General features: G+C 36.2%; 1 long non-coding RNA gene across 1 annotated transcript; it reads right to left on the bottom strand.

The window, feature by feature from the left end:
• Positions 1-173: 173 nt before the first annotated feature.
• LOC104498370 lies at positions 174-9,182 on the bottom strand. The gene is made up of 5 exons (XR_727828.1): positions 9,076-9,182; positions 6,484-6,552; positions 5,711-5,761; positions 3,380-3,446; positions 174-244 (listed from the first exon to the last, which is right to left on the bottom strand). It is a non-coding gene; the product is annotated as an uncharacterized LOC104498370 (long non-coding RNA).
• Between the last annotated feature and the right edge of the window lie 1,267 nt (positions 9,183-10,449).

Genomic DNA, 10,449 nt, shown 5'->3' with positions numbered 1-10,449 from the left:
ATTAAAATTATTTTCCTATTTAAAAATCATTTTTAATTTAAAAAAGTAATGGCAACTAGATGTAATTGCTTACACAGGGTACTACCCAGCATCGGAAAACCATGCTTACGACTGTGCATTAAAACACAGAAATTACCTCTCAGAAAATTCATCAAAATCAGAAACGAGATCACACATTCTAAGTCCGCTTCGAGCCGCTTTTGATGAATATACTGGTCCAATTCCTTTTTTGGTAGTTCCCAAACTTTCAAAAGATAATAACAAGAGTTACTCTTGATATAAACCTAAGGTGTTATTTTCTTTAAAGCTAATACAACCTCACATAAAATGAACTGCTGTTAACTGTGAGCGTTTAGAACCTTGATTTAGACATTTGAAACACAAGATACATTCAGTACGCAATTTAGTTTGAGAATATCTCTGTTTAAAGACAAATATATTTCAGCTTCTACATACTTCTATTTTTAATCCAATAACTTTTCATACTGTAGTGAACTTTTATGTATTTATTTGCACACAATTCCCAACTTTTATACTTACGGAACTGAATGCCAAGACAACACTTTCCAGTACCATGAACTGAAACTAACTAAACACCTTCCTAAAAGACTGTCCTGAAGACCTAAAGAAAGTCCTCCATAAAGCAACTGTAGAAGCAGTATGTATTCAAGTTTGTACGTAAGAAATATTTCATTTAATCCCAAATATCTCAGCTGGAGCCAGGAAAACAGAAAATACTGCCAAGCATCTACCATTGACAATGAAGTTCAAAATGCTGTATGCTGGAAAGAGTTCAGGAATAGATTTTCCACTGTAGCCAACTCTGAAGACCTGAATTCTTTTTCTTATCCTTACCTACCTACTTTGCTTGAAAAGCCTTTTTCAGCTTCAGTCAGTGGTATCAAAAGTTACAGCTTGCACTGACTTTACTGTCAGAGAAGTACAGCTAGTTCAGCAAGCATCTTCTGTCAGTCTTGCTAAACAGCTACCAAAATGGAGCCAAACTGCTCTCATCATAGGCAGATCACCAAAAATCTTCCCTGTTGCTCTCAAATTAACTAACTTTTTAAGGAGAACTGAACAGGTGTGCAGCATTTTCAGAAGTGTGCTGTACATTGCTAAGCTTAGTTTTGCACTTAGTTTTAACCATTCTGGGTTTTTGTTTGTTTGTTTGTTCTCCCCTCAGCAGACCCACAAAGCTTTATCTTCTTCAACAATAAATCCTGCATATGCAGAGTGGCCCAGAATTCTTCAAACCGCCTTGAAGGTACCACACTGTAACTCGGTTCAAGAGAGATTCCATTTCAGAATGTACAGGTCATTTCTAAACTTGATGTTAAAAGGTATCGATTATGTGAATGAACTGAAATACAGTTCACAGTAAGTACATAATTCATTTTAATTTGGTTATCAGTAGTTTGGAGTACATTCAAAGCAGTAACACTGGAGAAAACCAAATTCTTCCAACTAGACTCAATACCAAGTAATCTCGGGGAGTGATACGTTTGCCGGCAGTCCAAAAGGAAAGACATTCTTATCAACTTTGCATCACACAGTATCATTTAACCACACCAGGACACCATGCCTTGAAAAACTGACTCTAGCCTCTACCCCAATTCATACCCTTCACAGCAAATTCTTTTAACGAGGAGTTGGTTTCCACTTATTTTGTTTCATTAAGACATGCCACTTCATAAAAAAGTTGAGCTGTCAGAAGACTGTATTTATAAAGCTAAACCAATTGCATTAGTATAAGACACTACGTTAGTTTACCTTTTCTATAACCTTTCTGCAAGGGAATCTACTTGTGACTGTTTCTGAGCTATTGAACAGATAAATGCATTTAGTTAAAAATGCTTTTAAAAAAATACCATTTGTAATGATCAACTTTGAATGCACAAGAACCTTAATACTGAATATGCTGTGCAGTCAGATACGGTTAGGCATGCTAGCAGGCTATTTCAACTCCCCACCCCGACAAACAGGAGACAGTTTACGATAATCATAATCAGTTTATGATAGCTCGTTCTTAGCCAGATTGCAGCAGTGCATCCCCCACCACGGTCACTTAGATAGCCTTTAAAATTTAGGAAGAAACAGACAGCTTAGGACTTTCAATCCATTAGCAGTGTTAACAAGTTTGAAAACTATGATTTTTGCAGAATTTCAGTAATTCCACAGAAGGAAGAAATAGAGCACTTTTAAGGGTGACTTAAGTTTTATAGCTTTGAATGTAACAGTTTTCCAGGTTTCTGTAAAACAAATTAATTGGCGAAAAGTGGTTATTTCTTCACTGAGCTTTCCCGTACAATCTTTAACACTAATAAAGCGGTTCCTTTTCACAAGCAGCTGAGTGACAGACAGTGTTTTTAAATGCAAATACTGTCATATTGCAGTTTTAGCTTGAATCTGTAAAGATTCAAGAATAGTTGATAGTCACATAATGGCTCATAAAAAAAAAGTATGTATATTCTTCCATATATACGTATGAACATCACTCCTGTTTACTTTTTAATGCCTAAATCAACACGTAATGATACAGCTGGTACAGCACAGTCACGTGTGAAAATGACTCAGTGTAAGAAAAATTGCCAAATTATCACTCGATAGCAACTTACGTGAAGGAGGATATGCCCAAATCAGACACTCTCTTAAAGGTCATTGAAATGGATGATGCCTTTTACAGGTCTCAGTGCGGAAGACCGAGTTGCTTTTCATCCACCCAGACAAATTTCCAAGAAGCGAAATTCAGTTTACTGATATCTCAGATGTCTATGTTGCTGCATTTCTTCCAGCTGTAGACATGTCATGATTAATTCTGCCAGCTTTTTCCCCATCCCCAAGAACTACAGAGCTACTTGCAAATCTTAAGTCAGAAACATTGCAGCTAGATTCTAAAAGTTTCAAAAGCTTGAGAAAGTCGAGAGCAGTATGTGGAAGACAATGTGAACATTTACATGCACTTCTGACAATGAAGCATCGTTGAGATACCGAATTAGCCATATCAGACCTTTCAGTTATTTGGAGATTACAAAGGGATCCTTTAATCTTCATAAACAGAAATATATTTTTTACAGAAACAAACACTTCCAGTAAACAATTAAAATACTGGGGAGCAGGAAACCTTTTTATAGAGCAATTTAGGAAGCAGAAGTTTTTCACAAGGCAAAACACATCCCTTTCATTAAGAATATAATGTTTTTGCTAACCACTGCAGGACAAAAGTGTAAGAAATGATCCCTGTATACCCCACACTGAAGAGTTACAAGGATAATTAATACTTTTTTGAACTCAATGGCAAACAATAACAGAAATCCAATGCACCGAATCTTACGTTTGTACTAAGTCACGCTATGTATGACAAAATAAAACTACCTACTTCTTTCCCGCTTGTTCTTGCCTCTGTTGTTCTTGGATGCCATCAGCAGCTTGGTGAAAATCAAATACTAAGAAAATAAAAAGGAAACACTTAAGAAGAAAATTTGAGTGAAACAAATTACCGTATCAGTAACGATTTCTTCAAACCAACTCCAGCCCTGTTTATCAACATGGAAAAAACTATACACACTGAAGAGAGGCAAGTAAAATGACAAGAGGTTTTTCTCTTTCACAAGTTACATTTTTTCACAGGGAAGAGATCTGTGGTTTTTCAAACTTCCTTTTTTTTTTTTGTTAAGGGTTTAATTGGTAGCACAACTGCAGACTGTGTGTATGCTTCCTGCAGAATAACTAAGCCACTTCAGCTTTCTAGTGGCCCAAAAGAACATGTTTTAGACAACGTCAATTAAAATACATTTGGAAATATAAAAGCTCCCACCAATGTTTGTTTTGTAAACAGAAGTCATCTCCACAAGCCCCAATTATTTTTTTTGAAGTATTACATATTATTAATGACAAAGATTATGCAAAGTACTCCTTGCATTAATTCTTTGTCTACCATAAAAGGACCAAAAAAAAAAAACCCACCCCAACCCATCTGACAAGACTCACGTCAAATACAAAGAGCAGCACAACAGTTTGCAGGTTAATAGACACCAGCTTATTTTTAAGCTGTATCTCCTTATGAAAATTACTCCTTGCATTAATTCTTTGTCTACCATAAAAGGACCAAAAAAAAAAAAACCCACCCCAACCCATCTGACAAGACTCACGTCAAATACAAAGAGCAGCACAACAGTTTGCAGGTTAATAGACACCAGCTTATTTTTAAGCTGTATCTCCCACAAGTTAAACATTTAATATACACATTACAGAGAAAAGACTGAAAACTTGCAAGAAACAGACTCATTTAATACATAGCCTATTCTCTCTAGAACAAGAATGTTTTTCCTTGTTTGCCTTATCTATTTATTTTTTGTGTTCATTTTCACATATCCCCGTAACTTAAAGGGTTAAATCAGCCCCAGCAACTTGAATTTATTTTTGATTGATCTTTTGTTACAGACTAATCATTCCCAGATCACCAATACCCATTTTAGAGAGGGCAGATTTACCATGGCAACAGATTTCCAGAGTGCCATCAAAACTTTCTAAACATTCTCAAAGTTCATTGATGTTAACAAGCCAAATGATTATAAGTAACAATCAATAACCGGTCCATTTTACTCAGGACCTGTTTAGCTATAAAAACTTCACAGTATTGCCATTGCAATGTAATCATCACAGAACAGTTTTTCTAATAATTTAGTCACTTTCAAGTAATTCACCTACAGTTGATTCTACTCTCAGGAATTATATTAGTATCTTGGGAATAGTTACTCAATTATTTTAAACTCCTTAGTTACTTCAAAGTAAAAACATATTCATTTTGAAATAGCACTTTCACTCACTAACAAAACACACACACACCCAAAAAACAAAGCCAAAGGCTTTTTTCCAGTTATGAGCTTTTATCTAATCAAGATTAAAAAGTCTGCATCTCCAGAAGATGACTACCAAAGCAGTAATAAGCCCACTTCCTAATACAGGCAGTTGCATAACTATTATGTTACAATATCAGGAGATCTAATTTAAAGGATGAATTTATGTAACAAAGATCTCCTAGAAGTGATATGAGAAACAGCCTCTGAAGCTCTGTGTCTGTGGTTTGGACTCTAAACATTAGTTTACCCCAGGCTCCGAACTACAGTTACCTGGAACATAGGCTGGAATCAGTATCTGACTGATGAGCTCCCTGCGAGGAGGGCAGCCACTCTCTCCAGCCCTACGGAGTCCTTCCCATGAAGTCTCCTTTCTGAAGTGCATGGCAATTTACTAGGAGGGAGCCCATTAGATCGGAAGTCAGGCCCAGTCACGTAGTTTCCGCAGCAGAAAAGTTGCTAGAAGCAACGCTGCTTTTATAACAAAAGGGGAAATAAATCCTTCAGTCGATTAACTTCTGAACTGCTATTTGATTGTTCTGTACCTCTAATCTTTGGCTTGGAAAATGAATCTGCTTTCCTGACTAGGTTATGCTTATGGAATAGGATCAAAGAGTCACTAGAACATAAACCTGGGAGGGTCCTGAGTTGTAAATGACTTTTTTCTAGGATCTTTATCCTTTTCTAGGATAAACTAAAGCAATATATGGAGACCTTAATCCAAACAAAAATACATACCTATATAAAGAGATGGCTAAAAATCGTCACTTTTACTGCATGGAAAGTTCAGAGAAAACAAATAGTAACAAAAAAGACCAACGGAAAAAAACAAACCACAAACAGGAACTTACCAATATGAGCCCTGTCAGAAATTATTAGTCTTTTTTCCCAGCCTTCTAGCCCTTAAAAGACAAAATTAAATAGTTCAAATTATGTTTTGTATAGCATTTTTGTCTTCTGATGCATAAAGGATAAATACATTTCATATTTATATACAACCTCTTTAAAGATTGAACAATCACATTCCAGAAGAAAAACCTGGCATCAACCTGTAAAGCTGAAAAAGTCAGGCTTATTCTGAGGAAGCCAGCTATTCTACTAGTTCCTCAATTTCAGCGATCAATTAGTAGCTTTTCATGTTTGAATCACCTAGACTGTTAAACTACCTCACTTAGAGCAGACTGCGGCCTAACATGGCCATACACATAACAGAAAGTGTCCAAAAACTGAGTTTTGAATCAAGGAGTGATTACCACAGTATTTGTTTACATTTACAAGTATCATCAAACCGTACACTAGTATTGTTAAGACGTAAAATGACTATGAACAGGTAACACACTTTAACATATTGGTTTGCTTCTTAACTTCACTGTTTGAAGCAAATAAAAACATCTGAGAATAATTCATATTTAGAACATGTTCTCTTCTGAAACTGTACAGACTCCTTTTGTCTGTCTTCCCATGAGGGCCCCAGGACTTCTAGCGAGATCGTCAGGAACTAGCAACTGAACAGAGCTCTAGAAAAAACACATTGCACATAACCTCTACAGAAGCATCCTCTGCCTAAATCTTTTCAGGAGGCCCCACAAACTATTTTAAGAATAGTACCCTGAAGTTTTCTCACCTTTTCCCTTCTTTAAGTTTTTTTCAGCTTCTTCAAAGAGTCCCGGCAAATGAATTACAACACCATTTCCTGAAGAAAACCATTACATGAGATTTAATGAATGATGCTGTGCGTGGAAAAAAATACTCAAAGACACTTCCTGTTTTGTATGCAGGGTATTTTATTTAAGTTTTCAAACTTTCAAGACATTGCAATTTTTTTTTCTGAGGAATTTGTACGTAAAAGACTTACACTAAAGTCTGTGTTTCTAGCTACGTGCATTGAATTTTTTTTATGAACTCGAACTTTCATTTTACATCAGGTCAAATGGTAACAGCATCATGGACAGTCCAGAGTGCAACTTCCTCTTCCTCGTATCTAAAATTAACTTCCCACTTTGTACTTCATTTTAATAAGCCTACTGTTTTCTAAAAGTTTAACATATTTCTATCATTATAAACACTAGTATCCCCTCAGGAACTCTTCTGCTGTAAATAGGCAGAGAACATTCTGTATAAAGAGTTGAGATTGTTAACCGACCAGCAAAAATAACAGAAGAAAAAGTTCTATCAGAAGCAAGCTTGCTTTCCTACAGCTGTCATGTTGCTCACAAAAAGACTACTACCTCATACAGCTAGCCAGCATCACCGAGTGCCTCAGAAGGAGCAATTCTATGTAACAACACTAAACTATTTTAAGGTCACCCCAAATGCAGATCAGCAGATCCAAAGCTGTAAGTATGGTAACATCCAGTTAAAGAATGAAGGGCACCTGCCATTTGAAACCATTTGCATATCGCTGAACTTGACGTTCTGAACACCAAAATATAAAGTATTTAAGATTTCTTCATTATAACCTTCATAGCAGTCCTAATCAATAGTAACAGTCTATTACAATACTCTAATCATTTTGCCCTTGCCCCCACCCACCCTTTTTCTTTTTCAACCTGTAAACCATTTAAGTGAAAATCTAAGCCAGAGCCAGATTTTTTCTTCCTAAAAAGAGATTTTAAAGACAAGAAACTTCTTTAAACAGAATAAGCTAGAACAAAAAGCTTCAGAACAGACAAGGCTAAGAGATAAGATATATAGACAAGAGGATTTGTAAAAATCTCTCTCCTGCCTACTGTAGTTTTAAAAGATGGAGTCTTTCCTACTCAACCCTGAGACCACCAAAACATGGCAAATTGGCATCCTTTTTTACTGTTTTCAAGAAATAACCTTGCAAGGAAACGTAATATGGTAACACATCAAAAGCTAATAAAAACAGTATCATCTGCCACAGACCCCAAAACTAGATGCAGTTAACATCCCAACCTCCCCTTCGTCAGAGGGAATCTATTTGCATGCCACTGGCTCAATTTCTGTACAAGTATTAGGCAGGGCAAGTTGATGCAAAACTATCCCACTCTCAAGTCACAACATAATAGCTGAAAATAGGTAATTAACCACCAATTCTCATCAAGTTAGATGAGAGTTAATGCTGACTGCAAGCATATATTCATTACAAGCTGGACCCAAGAATTCAGGAAATATCAAGCAACTAGTGATGGAGGCTCTTTAGTTGCTATGCTGTTTAGCAAACTATCAAAGACCACTTACTCTTGGAACATGCACCAAGATGAGAGCAAGTCTACTGGCTCAAAGCAATGAGACACAGAGGAAACAGTGATAGGAAGAACATGGCAATAGAATCCTGATTTGCAGAAATACACAGTGGAAGGGACAGGAGTTCTGGGCATCAAAAAAGCAGCATGGAAGTCTTGAAAGGTCATAGCCTTTAGTGACCCAGAGACACATCCAATTTGTGAAACACCACACAAGCACATGCATAGTTATAATGCTGTGCAGACATGTTTTACGTTTACCTTTATTTTTGCAAGGAAATTTTAAGGGCTACACAGGGTATTAAGTAGGTTGGTCATACAAGCCATCCAAAGAAAAAAAAAAAAAACCAAAACAGAACACACAGGACTGAAAACATGATTCCAAGAGAGGGAAGGCTGTAAGTAAGCTTGTAAGGACAACAGACAGTACAATCTGAACCCCCTCTTAGGAAGCAAGTATCATAGATCCTGACATCGCATAGTACTGCCGCTGCCCTAAATCTTCTGATGTACTCTTCTGAGAAGACTTCTTGGTATGAACTATAGAGCGCATTAGCCTTTTGGAATCAGTATTCACCTCACAACCCAATGGAAAAGGGAGGAAAGATCTATGTTTCAAAAGGTTCTGGCAGTTAGTTACTTAGCAGGGCTGAAGACTAAATCAGAGAGGAGGTCTTCTGAGAATAAGAGAATAAAAATAATAAAAATTTGTAGAGAAAATAAAAGGGAATGGGAGAACAAAAGATACGCTGGGCAGCTAGCTGTTCGCATTGATAGGACAGATAAAACAAAGATTAATTATCTGAGACAATAAAAGAAACCTCTGTAATCCAAACTTCACAATTAAGTTAAGACAATATTAAGAATATAGTAGAGCAGTTCAGGCTTATGAGAATTTAAGGAAGAAAAATCCTGATCCTGTATGCCCTCAGATATATTTCGTTATTTTAACATGCCAGAAGTCTGCAATTACAACATTGTCTATTTTTCAGAGATGTCCCACTTACCAATGAATGCAGTGACTTTTGGATTGATGATCCCACTTGGCAGAAGATGAAAGTCATACTCCACAGAATCCACAACAACTGTGTGCCCTGCATTATTGCCTCCCTGGGTTGGGGGGAAGACAAAAAAAAGCGTTAGTAGTTTTTGATACTAAAGACAGATGAACACATAGTATAGAGATCGAATAAACTGCTTCCAGCTCCAATTCTGCACCTTTCACTTCTGTTACAAAAGATCTTTTAGAGATCTCCTCCCAGTAAATCAGCCAAACTTGTTTTGTCAAACTTGACAATTTCAACATCAGTATTATCTTTCACACAGACTTTCGACAATATGTTTGTTCAAAGGTACAAAAGCTTGGAATAAGATTAGAATGTTTACTGGACAGGAACATAAATGTACTAGAACATGCAAACATTTCTAAGAGCCACTAACAGTTTTACTAGCTTCCTATTAGGGTTATGGAGAGTAAATATTAAAAGTGAAACTGCAACCGTAGCAAAGAAAAAAATATCACCAGTTAGAAACTGACTACATATAAAACTATATAGATACTGGGAAAGAAAAGTCTAGCTGTTTGGCAACAGGCAGGCTTGTTCTGAACTCTGGGTTCAGCCTTCTGAGTTTTTTTCCGTAAATAGTAACTAGCAAAGTTAATTTGTTCATTTTATACATCCTCAGTGGTAAGAGAGGTCTGTAACAGTACAAGTTATATCTGAAACATGCTGGTAAGGAGTGAATCTAGAGGCAAATAAGATAATTATGGTTTCTTAAGTCACGAGAAACCATTTACATCAAACTCACACTTAACATTTCTAGCTTTTTTCATGACAACAAAGAGAGTATTAAGAGATTTGTTAAACTGTGAAATATGTCTAAAACACAAAAAGAAGCCTGTGACCAAGTCTTAAGAAGGGTCAAGATAGGCTTATGACACTAAAAAGATTACAAAACAGTTACCAAATACCCTCAGTTCTTGTTTGATGTCCTTTTGAAAATAAGCTTACACTCTCTTGTGACTTGAGTCATTTGTGCAAGACAAGGTTACATACAAAATGATTCTGTTTGTCATAACTACAGGAACATCCATTATAAGCACCTTGCACCAGAAATAAACGAACTACTTCATAGAAGGAAAGCCTTAAAGGAAAGACTTTTAATCCTAACCTTCTTTCTTTCAGCACAAGATAGAAGATGAAAGAGGCATTATATGAGAAGAAGAAAAAATAAATATTAGTATTAATCTATGGAATTATAAATCTGAAATATTTCAGGATGCAGTATCACAGATCTTTTCTATGCAGTGCACTCAACAGCTACTCATCACTTCTACATTTACAGAGCATGAATGCAATTCATGAAGCCATATATCTGAC

Source organism: Buceros rhinoceros, unplaced genomic scaffold, assembly GCF_000710305.1.
Source record: "Buceros rhinoceros silvestris isolate BGI_N320 unplaced genomic scaffold, ASM71030v1 scaffold42408, whole genome shotgun sequence".
In the NCBI taxonomy this organism is placed as follows: domain Eukaryota; kingdom Metazoa; phylum Chordata; class Aves; order Bucerotiformes; family Bucerotidae; genus Buceros; species Buceros rhinoceros.
This window is presented reverse-complemented; position numbering and strand designations above follow the sequence as displayed.